Below are 17,774 nucleotides of genomic sequence, written 5' to 3'. Positions count from 1 at the left end.
CTGGAGCCAATGGCCAAGAAAGAATTCTTAAAGACGTCTTTGGTGCAAAAAGGTGATTTTATAAAAGCACAGGGACGGGATCCATGGGCAGGAAGAACTACACTGGGATTGTGAAAAGTGGCTCCTTATAGACTATGTGGGTCTGGGGGAGGTAAAGTCAAAAGGGAAGTTTTCAAAGAGATTTTCATATGCTAAAGACTCACAGATTACTGGAGACCTACCTATTGTCAAACTAAGGTTGTTTTCCCTCTAGCAAAGCGTTAACATTAAGACAATAGGTAGTTCCTGGAGAAGTGGTTTATTCTGCCCAAGTATTTGTCAGTGTGCTGCAGGTTATAAGGAAATTTAATTTTATTTGCCATTTCCTTCTTTGTTTGTTTCCTACATCACTATAGAGGGGTAATGTTGGGGCTCCAGGAAACTGAGTCTTCAGGTTTCTGGAGATTAGGCTATTGATCAGGTTGCCTTTTTTCTTATAATTTACTAAGATATTTGTAACCTGATGGAGACTCATGTCCTGCATGACTGTGATCTTTATCAGTTAACAAACCATTTGTTTTCTTTCTTTTGTTTTTGGACAGCCAGGACGGCCTGAGGAATATCACACATATCCCACCTGGGGATGGGGGTGGGGGTGTGCTAGCTGTACTTTGCCCTCAGCCTGTCCTGTGCTCCCTTATCACAGCTATCTCAGGCCTATTTTAATAGTTGATATTATACTAGTGTATGTGATGAAGTTTTGGAATGATGGGGGCGTTCATGGGGTCTGGGGCTGATGGCCAAGAAAGAATTCTTAAAGACGTCTTTGTTGCAAAAGGTGATTTTATTGAAGCATGGGGTCAGGACCTATGGGTAGAAGAGGTACAGTGGGGTCGTGACGGGTAATTCATTATATACTCTCAGGCTATATTTGGCACTCTATCACTTCTGTGACGTTCTGTTGCCAAGCCAGTTTTACAAACAGCCCAGATTAAAGAGCCAGGAAAATAGATTCTATGTCTTAATGAGAGAAGCTGCAAATATTTTGGCTACAGAGAGAACTGAAGGATTAAGGTCATTTTCCAAAATAACACACACACACACACACACACACACACACACACACACACACACTGATATTTTTTATTGTTTTTGGTGAGATGATTTGAATAACTTAAGTTAATACTTTGTCTTTTATGTGTGCATTTTTTCTTCATTCCTTTCTACTTTCTCATTTTTCTTCTCTTCTTCTTATTTCCATCTCTATACTCTTAAATCAGTGTTGAAAGCTTATATTCTCAAATATTTCTACAAAGCTCCGATCATTAATTTATCCTATCCAGTCCTCTCTATTCTTTTTCCTCTGGCCTCTTAAATTTGGGTTTTATCTTTTTTCTAGTGAGAAATTACTTATTAACTGTCTATTCTCTCTGTATGTCTAATAAACAAAAATAAATATGTTTCATCCTGGTTCTTTAACAGCTGGAAATATTTTCAAGGACAGGAACCACATGCTCTTTTGTCAGGCGCCATTATGTTTTGAAAGTTCTCTGAATACCAATGACTAACAGTTGACTTAGTTATGCAGAGACTAACAAATAATTTGAGATTTACAAAGGTGTCAGCTAAACTTCCTGGATTAATTTAAATCAAACAATCCTGGAAGCATTCATTTGCATTCATTGATTTCTGAATAAAGCCATTACTATCTGTGCCATTTTCCCCCCTAATAAGGTGGTAAGTTCAGTGTATTGTTGAAAGGACTGATTGATTTAAAGCAGAACAGCAAAAGGTTTATGTTATGAGCCATCTGTCTGAAGAAGTCAATACAGCCCAAAGCTTGGTTTTATTTTTGTTTGGATGCTCCTACTTAAAAGAATCAACATACACCAGGGAAGGAAAGATAGATCTATAGACTCTGGTATTCAAGATGTCCTTATAATAGTTTTAGGACTAATTTGGCATCCAGTCAACAAAAGTCACATTAGAGATTAATGCAAAAAACCTCACATATCTGAAAGTAGAAGTAAGTTAGATAAATGAATAAAATTTTTATACCAAAACAGCTGAATTATCAAGAAAATAGAAAATATTTCAACCTTGCAAAAATATCAGAGAAATTGCATGGTATAATGATCATACTATACATTAATAGATCTCTAAGTGCTAGACACTGTGATAATGCTACATGATATATACCAAATCATTTACATTTTAGGATAACACTCAAAATATCATTATCACCACGATTTTAAATATTCCAACTGAAATTTAAGCAGATTTAGTAATGATTCCCCAAGCACGTGGTCAGTTCATAGGGCCCTGAATTAAATGTAAACATTCTATCTTCAGACCCCTATGGATTATAGTCGCCCAGGATTAAGGTCCAGAAAACCATGTATTAGCTTTATCAACATGAGTATGCTATTTACATTTCCTGGTTTTAAATTTTCTCACTTACATAGTGGTGGTGATAATAAATGTATAAAGAATTTACAATGGGCCAAATATTTTATATGCATTGCCTCATCTAATATTAATGTCCCCTTTTATGAACTGTCAAAGAAATTGGCAAGATCACCCAGCTGAGAGAATGTGGAGTAAGGAGTCAAACCTAAACCATCCCACTCAGGGAACCATGTCAGGATACAGCTATCTTGGTGTAGCTATGAAAATTTGTGAGGATGAAATAAGACATTCAAAATTCCTTATAGTATGTAAAATGCTACATCGATCAAGTATTTGTAATCAACTTTAACTAATAATTGCCTTTCTGGAAGCCTTTGTTTTTTGTCTAAATATCTATTATTTTTATTAACAAATACAGTCATCATTCCACACATAGTGCCCTGTTTAATTAAAATTGAAAAAAATAAAAATGTTATTTTTTTTAAGTTTGAAGAGAAGCTATTTTATTCTCTTCTACATTTCCATCCTTTCTGGCAGTTCAGCTTACAAGAGACAACTCTGTAAATCCCTTGGCTTATTTCTTTTTTTTTTTTATTTTTATTTATTTTTTATTTTTTTAAAAAAAAATTTTTTCAACGTTTTTTATTTATTTTTGGGACAGAGAGAGACAGAGCATGAATGGGGGAGGGGCAGAGAGAGAGGGAGACACAGAATCGGAAACAGGCTCCAGGCTCCGAGCCATCAGCCCAGAGCCTGACGCGGGGCTTGAACCCACAGACCGCGAGATCGTGACCCGGCTGAAGTCGGACGCTTAACCGACTGCGCCACCCAGGGGCCCCTCCCTTGGCTTATTTCATCCTTTAATTATCAAATGAAACTGGAAATCATTTGTTTCTTGAGAAGTCTATACTAGTGGACCATATATAAGAGCTTATATCATGAGCACTTGATACAAAACTTCACACTCCTACTAAATGTAAGTCTTCTTCCTTCATGAATACTAGCCATATAATGAGTTTTACACTAAATAAACACTGTGTATACTTCTTAGAGCATAGCATTTTCTGAGAACATTAATGAAGGCACTGTCAAAGCTTAAAAATGGATGGTAGAAGAACTCGGGTTTAGGATAGGTGGAGGGGAAAAATTGAAATGGACAGAGAATATTCATAGCTGAAATCCTTGCCTTGGAAACCTTATCTACGGTCAGGTACCTTGAGTAGAATTGACCGTAGAAGTCACAAAACCAATTGGAATTGGAGTGCAGTGAAGCCTGTGACATGGAAGAGGATGATTCTAATGCAACCAAAAATAGTCTGGTTATGACAGTTAAAGGATAATTTTTTTTCCTATGGTTGAAATAGTACATTATTGACAATTGAGGGGTGGGGCACAGCTGTGCAAAGTCAGTAATTGCCTCTGAAATGGAAAGTGAATGTTTCAGCAAGATAAAGTATTTGCATTTAAATAAGAAAAAATCAAGTCAGCACTATCTTTGGATTGGGCTTTCTGAACATTGCTTATATTCTATGTTTTTCTTGTTTAAGGGTTGTTTTTTTCAGCTAACTGTAGAGATAAGCATCATAAAAACAAATTCAATGATGTGATTCTGTATCATTCTCATATTTTGGAGTAGTGGATTTGGGGAATAAGTAAAGATGGATGCAGAAAGAAAATAAGATGGTAATTTACCAAGACAACTGACAAAGAAACATTCTAGAATGATTATTGTACTCCAAGAAAATAGACTGTTACAATGATCGATATACATGCTATTTGTGTGATGATACTTCTTCTCCCTTTTAAAAATCTCATGTGAAACTCATACATATGAGTTCTTTCCATAAATGCAAATTCTGATTTTATTTACATATTAGATAAAGGGAATATATTTACATTAAGTGACTAAAACCAAAAACTGCAAGCCTGTGAGAACCATTAGTATTTATGATGTGTGTGTGTGTGTGTGTGTGTGTGTGTGTGTGTGTGTGTGTGTGTATTTCAAAATTATAACTATGAAAGACATTAATTCAACCAAGCAAAATGCTGGATCATCAAATGATGCTATTCAATATGGAATGTATCAAGTTGATAACTAGATTTGAGAATTTTCAGTATTCAGAATATTTGACCATTCTGTTTAGGTAAAATATTTTCAGTTCTAACACAATATCTACCTGTTGTCAATGTAAATTTGAAGTGACATATGCAAATATTTATATCTTAATGCTCTAACAGAGTATTTAAAATGGGGAAATCCAAAATTATCAGATTACATCAAAAAGTGTATTTGTATGAGTGCTCCATTTTTTAAAGAAAAAGGAGAAATATTTAAAAATAATATTTGATTAATTATTTTAAAGATAGCTTATCAAACATGGATTCCTAATCTCTTAGAAGAATAGAAAACTGTTGCTATTATTTTTGCATTTTTCAAAGGAAAATATTCCATATTGCTGGAAAACAAAAAAAAGTACCAAGAGTAGAAGAGAAAGAATGATAAACACGCAGAAGTTATTGAAGCAGATTGGGTTCACATCTACTTGTGACTCTCAAGAAGAGGTGAATCAGCAAGAGCTACTGGTTTTCCCTGCTGGAATAACATATTCTATCGAAACTATAAAAAGAAACAAGGACTTAGGGTAAAATAATATTTATGTTTCAGTGCATTTTTTAAATTCCAGAGGATGTCTTTTGAGGTCATCTCATTCTGATTGGATGAAAGCTAGTTAGAACTCTTTAAATTATAGATAACTGATAGCGTACAAAATAACTCTTATCTATAAACAGGCACATTCTGTTCTATCCAATAGAGATTCAATTGGCTTCCCTTCCCTGGGGAACAGTTTTGCTCTATTTGCATATTCAGTTAAGTATTCCTGATCTTTAAATGTGTCCCTCATCAGATTAGAGAGATTTTACATTCAAAGCAAAATTGAGCAGAAAGTGGAGTTCTACATAGTCTCTGTCTCCATATGTAAACTTCCCTGCTATTGACATCCCTTACCACAGTTGTACATTTGCCTCAATTGATGAACCTGCATTGACATATCATTATCACTCTAGGTCCATTGTTTTCATTAACATTCACTCTTGGTGTTACACAGCCTATGGGTTTTGAAAATTGTATAATGACATGTATCCACTACTACTGTAGTATCATACATGCCCTAAAATTTCTGTGTTCTGCCTATTGACACTGCCGTTCTTTCTTACCCAGGCAACCACTAATCTTTTTGCTACTTCCACAGTTTTGCCTTTTCCAAAACATCATGTGATTGGAATTGTATAGTATGTAGCCTTTTTTGATTGCCTTCTTTCACTTAGCAAATGTGTAGTTTTTTCCTGGTCTTTTCATAGTTTGGTAGCTCATTTCTTTTATCAATGAATTTTATTTTATGGATATACCACAGTTTATTTACCCATTCACAGATTAAAGGACATCTTGTTGAATCCAGTTTTAGAAAATTATGAAGAGTTCTGCCATGAACATCCATGTGTAAGTTCTCGTGGGGACACACATTTTCATCTCATTTCGTTAAATAACTAGGAGCATGATTGTTGGGTCTTGTGGTGAAATTATGTTCAGTTTTGTAAGAAACTGCCAAAGTATATTCCAATGTGACTATACCATTTTGCATTTCCACCAACAATGAGTGAGAGTTACATTAGTCTACATCCTCACCAGCATTTGGTTTTGTCAGTATTCCATTTTGTCTATTCTGGGAAGTGTTCAGTGGTATGTCATTGTTAGTTTTACAATTTCTTAATGAGATAAGATGTTGAACATCTTTTCATATGCTAGCTTACCATCTGTATGTCTTGTATGGTGAAATATCTTTTCAAGTCTTTTGCCTATTTTCTTATTGTTGGGTTTTAAAAGTTTTTTTATGTATTTTGGATAAAAGTCATTTATATGATGTACTTTTGCAAATATTTTTCTCTGGTCTGTCATTTGTTTTCTTATTCTCTTGACATTGTCTTTTACAGAGCAGAATCTTTAAATTTTCATGAAATCCAGCTTATCAGTTGGTTCTTTCATAGGTCAGGTCTTTGGCGTTATATCTAAAAAGTCTTTGCCTTATTCAAGGTATTCAAATTTTCTCATGTTATCTTCTAGAAATTGTATAGTTTTGCATTTTTTTTTTTTGAGAGAGAGCACAAGTGGGGGGAGAGGCAGAAGGAGAAAGAGACAGCAGAAAGAGAGAGAGAGAGAGAGAGAGAGAGAGAGAGAGAGACTCCACACCTAGCACGGAGCCTAATGCAGGGCTCCATCTCATGACTGCTCATTTCTGATATTAATACTCTGTGTCCTCTCTTATTCTTAGAGCCTGGCTAGAGGTTTATCGACTTTATTGATTTTTGCAAAGAATCAGCTTTTGGGTTTGTTGATTTTTCTCTGCAGATTTAGTGCTTTCATTTCCACTGATGTCTGTTCTAACTTGGACTATTTTAATTAATATTCAATTTAATATTAATATCAATTAATTGATTAATATATATGGAGTAATATTTAATTTAATATTAATCATTTTATTTTATTTATATATTTTTTAGAAACTCTCATATTTTCCATAGTGGTTGAACTCTCAACCATTTTCCATAGTGGTTGAACCAATTTATATTCCCACTAACAGTGCACAAAGGTTCTCTTTTTTTCATGTCCTCACCAATACTTGTTATTTTTTCTCTTTTTGATAATTACCTTTCTAACAAGTGTGAGGTGATATCTCATTTTGGTTTTAATTTTAATTCCCTGATGATTAGTGATGTTGAACATTTTTTCCTGTACCTCTTGGCCATGTGTGTGTGTTCTGTCAATTCCTTTGTCTTTTTGTAATTGTTTTCGTTTTGTTTTGTTTTTGTTTTGCTATTGAGTTATATGAGTTATTAATGTATTTTTGAGTTATTGATGTATTTTTATATTAACCACTTAGATACTGATTTTTCAAATATTCTCCCCCATTCATAGGTTGCCTTTTCATTATGTGATTTTTTCCTTTGTTGTGCAGAAGCTTTTTAGTCTGATGTAGTCCCACTTGTTTATTTTTGCTTTTGTTACTTTTGCTTTTGTTGTCAATTCGAAAATATCATTGCCAAGAACTTCATCAAGGAGCTTACCGCCTGTGTTTTCTTCCAGGAGTTTTATGATTTCGGGTCTTATATTCAAGTCTTTAATCCATTTTGAGTTTTGTTGTTGTTGTTGTTTGCAGATTGTATTTTATTTTAGGACATGTGCAGAGAAACTGTTGGCTTTTACCTTTTATACCTCAGCAACAATGGATGATAACAGAAAGAAGCAACGGCAGCTCTTCTATGTGCCAGACAGTGTTTTCTGCACATTATTCAGTTAATTTTCACAACAACCACAAGCAGTAAATATGATTATTGTTCCACTTTATAGATGAAGAAACTGAGGAATAGATTATGTGATATGTTCAAGGTCAGATATGTGCAATCCTGGTGCTTCCAGGATTTGTCCTGGCTATAGACCATCAAACTCACTCTTAGTCACAATTCTACCTTCATAGTATTGGCCTCTCACAGAATTTATAAGTTTGATATTAAAAAGAAAAAAAAAAGCAAAACCCCCAGAAAAACAAAGAAAATGGGGACACCTGGGTGGCTCAGTCGATTGAGCGTCCGACTTCACCTCAGGTCATGATCTCACTCACAACTTGTGAGTTTGAGCCCATGTCAGGCTCTGTGCTGACAGCCCAGAGCCTGGACCCTGCTTCAGATTCTGTGTCTCCCTCTCTCTCTGCCCCTCCCCTGCTCATGCACTGTCTCTCTCTCTCTCTCTCTCTCTCTCTCTCTCTCTCTCAAATGTAAATAAACATTTAAAAATAAAAACAAAAACAAATAAAACAAATATCTGACCAACTTGAAAAGTATGATCCTGCCCATATTTATTATCACTATTAATATTACTTTTATTATCATTATTTTCCAATTTTGTATTCCTTTTTTAATGTTTATTTATTTATTTTGAGAGAGAGAGACAGAGTAAAAGCCAAGGAGGAGCAGAGCGAGAGGGAGAGAGAGAATCCTAAGCAGGTTTTGCACTGACAGCACAGAACTCCGGGCAGGGTTCGATCTCACCAACCATGAGATAATGACCTGAGCTGAAATCAATAGTTGGGCACTTGACTGACTGAGCCACCCAGGGACCCCCCCAATTTTGCATTCTTGACTTTATTTTTTTAATTGGGTATAAGCTCTGCTATTTTTTTTTAATTGAACTATGTTAGTTTCAGGTGTACAAAATAGTGATTCAGTATTTTTATACATTATGAAATGATCCCCACGATAAGTCTAGTTACAGTCTGTCACCATACAAAATTAAAATGCTGTTGAGGTGCCTGGGTGGTTCATTCGGTTAAGCATCCAACTTTGGCTCAGGTCAATAAAATAAAAATAAAAAATAAATAAAATATTGTTGAATATATTCTCTATGTTGTACATTGTATCCAATGACATTTATTCTACAACTGGAAGTTTGTACCTCTTAATCCTCTTCATCCATTTCACAAGCTCCCTAATCCCTTCCCACTCTGTTAACCAAGAATTTGTTTCCTCTATCTATGTCTGTTTCTGTTTTATTTTGTTTGTTCATTTGTTTTGCTTTTTAGATTTCACATATAAGTAATATCATACAGTATTTGTTTTTCCCTGTGTGACTTATTTCACTTAGTATAATGTCTTCTGTCTCCATCCATATTGTCACAAATGGCCATGTTTAATTTCATTTTTATGATTAATATTCCATTGTACCTATATGCCACATCTTATTTATCCATTCATGTGCTCATGAACACTTAGGTTGCTTTCATGTCTTGGTTATTATAAATAATCCTGCACTGAAGATAAGGGTGTAAATATCACTTTAAAATGGTGTTTTCATTTTAACTAAATACCTAGAAGTTAAATTGTCAGATCACATGATAATGTTATTATTATTATTATTATTATTACTATTAATGGCTACACCAAATTCCATTCCCACCAACTGTGTACAAGTGTTCTGTTTTCTCCATATCCTCACCATCACTTATATTTTGTCTTTTTGATAATAGCAAATCAAACTGGTGTGAAATGATAACTCATTGTGGTTTTCATATGCATTTCTCTTGTGATTAGTGATGTTAAGCATCTTTTCATGTTTCTGTTGGCCATCTACACATCTTCTTTGGAAAAATATCTATGTAAGTTCTCTGCCCATTTTTTGATCAAGTTCATTGCTTTTTTGATAATAAGTATTATAAGTTCTTTATACATTTTAGATAGTAACCCCTTATCATATATTGGATTTGCAAATATTTTCTCTCATTCAGTAGGTTGCCTCTTTATTTTGTTGATGATTGTTTTCATTGTGCAAAAGCTTTATATATATATATATATATATATATATATATATATATATATATATATAATTACTTATTTATTTTGATGGGGGGGAGAGGGAAAGAGAGAGAGAGAAGTAGAGAGAAAATCCTCTCATTCTGTGTGGAGCCCAATATGGGGCTCAACTCACTGCTATAAGAACATGACCTGAGCCTAAATCAAGATTTGAAGTTTTAACCTATTGAGCCACCCAGGCACCCCAAAAGCTCTTTAGTTTGATGTAATCCTTTTTGTTTATTTTTGCTTTTGTTACCCTTGAATGAAGAGACTTGTCAAAAATATATATACCACTAACACCAATGTCAAAGAGTTTACTGCCTGTGTTTTCTTTTAGCAGTTTTATGGTTTCAGGTCTTACATTCAAATCTTTAATTCACTTTGGATTTATTTTTATATATGTGTACATGTGGATGTGGATTTTATATTTTGCATATGTCTAAGATAGTGATCCAGTGTCATTCTTTTGAATGTAGCTGTGAAGTTTTCTCAGCACAGTTTATTAAAGAGACTGTCTTTTCCCCATTGCATAATCTTGCCTTCCTTGTCCTAGATTAATTGACCATATTGGCATGGGTTTATTTCTGCACTCTTTATTTCATTTCATTGAACCATGTGTCTGTTTTTGTACCAGTACCATACTATTTTGAATACTAGAACTTTGAAGTACAGTTTGAATTTGGTGAGTATGATTCCAGCAGCTTTGATCTTTTTCTTCAATGCTGTGTTATGTATTCTGGGTCTCTTGTGGTTCTATATGGATACGGAGATTTTTTTGCTTTATAAAAATTCCTTTGGACTTTTTATAGATGTTCCATTAAAATCTGTAGATTGCTTTGAATAGTATGGATATTATAACAATATTAGTTCTTCCAATTCATGGACAGTATCTTTTCATTTATCTATGTCTTCTTCAATTTCTTTCACCATTGTCTTATAGCTTTCAGTGTATAGGCCTTTCATCTACTGGTTAAATTTCTTCCTAGATGTTTTATTCTTTCTGATGCAATTGTAAATGGGATGATTTCCTAATTTGTCTTTTTGATAGCTCATTGTATTAGTGTATTGATGAATGGATAAAGAAGTTGTGATATCTATCTATCTATATCTATAGGTATAGATATATACATATATGGAATGGAATATTACTCAGCAGTCAAAAAGAATGAAATCTTGCCATTTCCAACAACATGAATGGAACTACAGCATATTACACTAAGTGAAATAAGTCACTCAGAGAAAGACAAGTTTCATATGACTTCACTCATATGTAGAATTTAAGAAACAAAACAGATTAACATAGGGAAAGGGAAGCAAAAATAAGGTACAGAGAGGGAAGGAAACCATAAGAGACTCTTAAATACAGAGAACAAACTGAGAGTTGCTGGAGGAGTATTGGGTGGGGGGGATGGGCTAAATGGGTGATGGGCATTAAGGAGAGCACTTGTTGGGATGAACACTGGGTGTTATATGTAAGTGATGAATCACTAAATTCTAGTCCTGAAACCATTATTACACTATTTGTTAACTAACTTGGATTTAAATCAAAAAATAAATAAATTTAAAAAAATTAATTGTGATAGATTTTTAAATATTGATTTTGTATCCTTCCATTTTACTGAATTTGTTCCTTAGCTCTAACAGTTTTTTGCTGAAGGCTTTATGGTTTTATACATATAATTTCATGTTAACTACAAACACTAAAAGTTTTACTTATTCCTTTCCAATTTTCATTGTATTTCTCTTTCTTGGCTAATTACTTTAGCAAAGATTTTCAATACTATGTTGAATAAAAATGGAGAGAATGGACATCTTTCTATGGTTCCTGATCTTAGAGGGTAAGCTTCAGTTTTTCATCATTGAGTATCGTGGTAGCTGTGGGCTTGTCATGTTTTATGTAGACCCACTTCGTTGAGAGTTCTTTTGTAATGTATGTTGAATTTTGCCAGATGCTTTTTCTGCACCTGTTGAGATGATAATGTAATTTTTATCATTCACTTTGTTAATGTGGTGTATAACATTGATTTATTTGAGGTTGTTAGAACATTTTTGCATCCCTGGAATAAACCCTACTTGATCATAATACATGATTCTTTAATGTATTGTTGAATTTTCTTTGTTAATTTTTATTGAGGTTTTTTACATATATGTTCATCAAGGATATTGGCATGTAGTTTTGCAAGACTAGCTTTGTATAGGAGATGGTCATTGTTTAACTCTACCCTAGCTCTTGGTTATATCTTAAACTTTTTTTAATTTTCCAAGCAGCCTGTTTTATTTTTAGTGCCTCTCTGTAATTTAGAGTTTGCCAAAATGTGCCAATGTCGCAAAGGAGATTTCAGTTGACACCTACATTCAGGCTGATCAGAAGCTAGATCCTCAGGCAGCAGCATTTAAAGTATCCAGATATACCTACTTTAGTGGAATGCTGAGCAGTGGGTTTTCTGTCATCTGCTTTGAGCCCTGGTATGATACCCAGTAAGAACTGTTTCATTCTGTGCTACAACTCCATTTAACCTGTGAACACAAGCCCTGCTGGCCACCAGAGAAAAGGCTATTAAGGGATGTGTTATCTTGGTAGCAGACCCAAAACCAGGTGCCAGGCTTGCATGCAATGTACTGTCTCTGAACCTCAAGCAGGGAAGAGGGATAACATAGAGTTGGCACCTGCCTACCTCCCCAGTTTTGAGAGAGAATTGTAGTCAGTACCTAGATGTGTATTTAATTAGAGGCCTGCCTCTCAGACCTCTACAGCAATGAATGTAAGTTAATAAACATCTTGCATGGATACTGGTAGCCTAGAGTGAGACAGAGAGAGTACACATATGCCATTGGAGAATACCTCAGTAGGTGGGAGCCTGGCCCTCAGGCTGAAGCTCCCAGTCAATCATATGGGCCTTTTTCAAAGTTGGCCTGTGGGTATTTGTCCTTTATCTCTGTGATGTCCCCTGTGATGACAGCTGACCAGAAACTACTTCCCATTTGTTGTGGTACCATGGGTAATATGGAATCAAGCCTCACTGGTCACTAGAGCCAGGCAATCAAGAGGCATCACTGAGGCAGCAGCCACAAAATCTGAAGTACCAGGCATAAAAACTGGGACACAGACATGTATACAAGCCTCCAATTTTAGAGAGTATTTCATTAGAACCTTAAGTGTGTTAAATTGGCTGCTAGGCCCTCAGGGTGATGCTTTAAGGTAAACAAACTAGGTGCTTTCCCATAAAGTCTGGTTGTTTGTAGGTCAGCCGCCTGTGCCCTGGGGTCTGGGCCTAGTTTGTCTGTGTATGTAAGCTCCTTAAGAATTGTTTCTCTGTTAAACAGCCTTGGGGGTATCTTGTGTGTAAGCTCTATTGGCTTTCAAAGCTAGATATTTTATGTGTAAGTCTTAAAGCTGAGGTTACAGCTGTGGAGTTCTAACTTTTCATTCCTCAAGGAGAAGCTTGGGGTTGTGAGTTCCCTCTATACTTTGGGTTGCTGAGCCAGGTGTGGTATTAATGGTGACATTCTTTCTCAGCTTCTTCTACCCCTTCAATGTGTTTGTGTGTGTGTGTGTGTGTGTGTGTGTGTGTGTGTGTGTGTGTGTGTGTTGTTTCCCAAAAGTGTAGGAGTTAGTTGCTCAACTAGTTTTGTTTTTGTTTTTCAGAGGAAATTGTTCATTATGTAGTTGTAGATATGATGAGTCTGTGGGAGGAGATGAGTTCAAGATACTCCTGTATTACTGTGTGAAACTGTTTAATGACACTAGAGCTTCCTTTGACAAGAGTTTTACCATTGGCTCTCATAACCATGAGGTCCATATATTTCCATACTTATTCATTCTGACAATATTACTTTATTACAGGCTGTCCTATGAGTTAAATATTCCTTTCCTAAGTCTTTCAATCTTGCTAGAGGTTTATCATTGTTTTATTTATTTAAAAAAATTTTTGAAGATCAAGTTTCTTGTTTCATTGATTTTATTATCTTTTCTTTTCCCACATTCAAGTATAATGGAAAATTATTGACATTTTCAAATATATTTCGGGCTGAGTACTTACCATCATAGTCTCAACTGAAAAGAAAAAGAAAAGGGGAATAAAGGAAAGAGAGTGGATACTGAAATTTGCATGAATTTTTTTTTAGAAAAGAAATAAAAATAATTACGCTTAGATGTAAAGAAAGATTGTTTAATAGTATATTTAAAAAAAAAAAAAACGCCCTGAAACCTGAAAATATATAGCAGATGCTTCATGATATAGGAGATGAATGAAAATATAAAGATAGTGGTTTCTTACTAGGTATTACCATTTGGGTAAGGGCCAAATAAATATTCACTAAGCATTTGATGTTATCAATTTAAATTTACAAAATACAAATTTAAGTGCTATTTCTGGATTTAAAATAAGTTGTAAAACTTCCAAACCTGTAGGGAAAAAAAAAGTTGGATTAAAGAAAACTTAAAAAAAAAAGAGTAGAAAAGAAACACAATTAAAAATAATAAAAATAAAAATGTTAAAAAATGTTAAAAACAAACCCTGAAAATTAAAAAGGAAAATAAAGTTGATTTAACTCTATCATTAATCATGATAAAATTGATTCATGTGATTTCCCTCACAGATTTTACAAATTAAATAAATAAATAGATCCAACATATTCTAGCTGTATACTACCTAGGAAATAACTTTTACAAATAAATAGAGAACTCACAATAAAAAGATGAGAATAATATAGTGGATAGAGACACACACATGTTGCATATTTTTTTTTGTAATTAACGTACATTTTAATAAAATGATATAAAAATGCAAAAATTAGGTGCTATTCTAACTATTCAGAAGAAAATTTATATTAATTTATTTTTATTAAAAAACAAAAGACGGGCTTCTGGGTGGCTCAGTCAGTTAAGCGTCCAACTCAATTTTGGCTCAGGTCATGATCTCACGGTTGTGAGATTGAGCCCTGCAAATGGCCTTTGCATTGAGCATGGAGCCAGCTTAGGTTTATTTCTCCCCCTCTCTCTGCCCCTCCTCAACTCACTTGTGCTCTCTTGCTCTCTATAATAAATAGAAATACCATATGGTCCAGTAATTCCGATACTGGGTATTTAACCAAAGAAAATGAAAACATTAATTTGGAAAATATTTATGCACCCCTATGTTTATTGCAACATTATTTACAGTAGCCAAGATAGGGAAGCAACTCATGTATCCATAGATAGATGACTAGATATAATAATGACTATACATTTATATAATGGAATATTATTTAGCAAAAAAAAAAGAGTGATATCTTGCCTTTTGTGACAATATGGATGGATCTAGATGGAATTATACTAAGTGAGATAAGTCAGATAAAGACAAATACCATACAATTTTCACTTTTATGTGAAATCTAAAAACACAACAAAAAAAAAGAAACCTGAATAAATTCTCATAAATAGAACAAACTAATGTTTGCATGAGGGGTATAGGCAGGGGAATGGGTGAAACAGGTAAAGGGGATTAAGAGGTACAAACTTCTATGAATAGGGCAGACAATATGGATGGACCTAGATAGAGGGGATAGTGCTAAGTGAAGAAAGTCAGAGAAAGAGAAATAACCGTATGATTTCACTCGTATTTGGAAGTTAAGAAACGAAACAAGTGAACAAACTAAAAAAGAGACAAATCAAAAAACAGACTCTTAACTATAGGGAACAAACTGATGGTTATTAGCGGGTAGATGGAGGGGTAGTGGGCAGGGGATGGATGGAATAAGTGAAGAAAATTAAGAGTGCACTTACTGTGATAAGCACCGCGTAAAATTGTTGAATCATATTGTATACCTGAAACTAATATAACACTGCATGTTCATTATACCTCAGTAAAACAAAACATTGTAAAAGACGAACATACTTCTCATTATAAAATAAGTAAGTCACAGAGATGAAAAGTATAGCACAGGGAATATAACCAATAATACTATAGTAACATATGGGTACAGATAGTGACCACACACACAAGACTAAAAAAAAAAAGAAATAAGCATTTAATCTCAGAAGATAAAGTTAAAAATGTACAAACCACAGTAGAATGGTTGATGTGATTAAATAAATAATAAACAATAATAAAAAGGAATAAGAAGTAGTATAGAAGATAAATAAAATCAAATAAAATCAAATAAAAAGGAATAAGAAGTAGTATAGAAGATAAATAAAATCAATAACATTACCATTAAAGCAAAGTAATAGCTAAATCCTTACTAGTATTATTTTTTAATATGATAAAGTTTGATTAAAAAAGATTAATAAAGAATATAAGAGATTTTTAAGGTTTTTGACAGTCAAAAGAATTTTATACCAGAAAAATTTCATGTGTTAAATATAATGTATAATTTTTGGATATTAATATACCAAAACTGATGAAAGTGAAAGTGTAATATGCATAGCCCAATAGCCCTAGAAGAAATTACGAGTCAAGGAAATGCCCCTAAATATTTACTGAATTTCAACATATTCATGAATGAAATTTATTTTTATTTTTACATTCCTGTACTATAGAAGCCCATGCAGAGAACCAAAAATATATACTATCTTCCAGGGAAATGATACTGAAAAAGAATCAAGATTTTTAAAATAAATGAATAAGTTACAAATAAAATAAAGGCTTATTTAATCTTCTAGTGATAAAATATGTATTATGTTATAATCAAGCAGTAATTAACAGAAAAGCATAAGTTTTTTAATGAGCAGATATATTCATGAAATAATATTAATATAGAAAATAATAAATCCTCAGAAATTATTTTACTAGATTTTCTACAGTAGTATTTGATAAAATTGAACATACATTCTTGATTTTAAAGCATAAAAAGCTAAGAAATCATAAATTTGTAGCTATTTAGAGACCAGATAATCATTCTCTTAATTTTATGAAAGATACCCACAAGAAATACCCAACAAACATCATGTTTAATAGAATATTTGAAATAGGCACATAAAAGTCTGGGACCAACCAAGATGACTATTATCACTAATGTTACTGAGCCATGTATGAAGGCCTTAGCCAGTGTAATAAGAACAAAGATATATTAATATTGTCAAAGATAGAGACTCAACACTCACTATTTGAAGTCTCTATGATCAGTTACCTAAATATTTCAAAAGAATGGCTAGAAACACTCTCATTCTTTTCTAAGTTACATCAAATCCAACAGTGAATCCTATTGTCTACTTCCAAGACATATATTTTTTATTTTTTTTTAAATTTACATCCAAATTGGTTAGCATATAGTGCAACAATGATTTCAGGGGTAGATTCCTTGATGCCCCTTAGCCATTTAGCCCATCCACCCTCCCACAACCCCTCCAGTAACCCTCAGTTTGTTCTCCATATTTATGAGTCTCTTCTGTTTTGTCCCCCTCCCTGCTTTTATATTATTTTTGCTTCCCTTTCTTTATGTTCATCTGTTTTGTCTCTTAAAGTCCTCATATGAGTGAAGTCATATGATTTTTGTCTGTCTCTGACTACTTTCACTTAGCATAATGGCCTCCAGTTCCATCCATGTAGTTGCAATTGGCAAGATTTCATTCTTTTTGATTGCTGAGTAATACTCCATTGTATATGTATACCACATCTTCTATATCCATTCATCCATTGATGGACATTTGGGCTCTCTGCATACTTCGGCTATTGTCAATAGCACTGCTATAAACATTGGGGTGCATGTGTCCCTTCGAAACAGCACACCTGTATCCCTTGGATAAATACCTAGCAGTGCAATTGCTGGGTCTTAGGGTAGTTCTATTTTTAGTTTCTTGAGGAACCTCCATGTCAGTTTCCAGAGTGGCTGCACCAGCTTGCATTCCGACCAACAATGCAAAAGAGATCCTCTTTCTCCACATCCTCGCCGACATCTGTTGTTGCCTGAGTTGTTAATGTTAGCCATTCTGACAGGTGTAAGGTGGTATTTCATTGTGGTTTTGATTTGTATTTCCCTGATGATGAGTGAAGTTGAGCATTTTT

Source organism: Panthera pardus, unplaced genomic scaffold, assembly GCF_024362965.1.
Source record: "Panthera pardus isolate Hobbes unplaced genomic scaffold, ASM2436296v1 HiC_scaffold_25, whole genome shotgun sequence".
NCBI classification, from domain to species: Eukaryota; Metazoa; Chordata; class Mammalia; order Carnivora; family Felidae; genus Panthera; species Panthera pardus.
Note: the sequence above shows the minus strand (reverse complement) of the source record.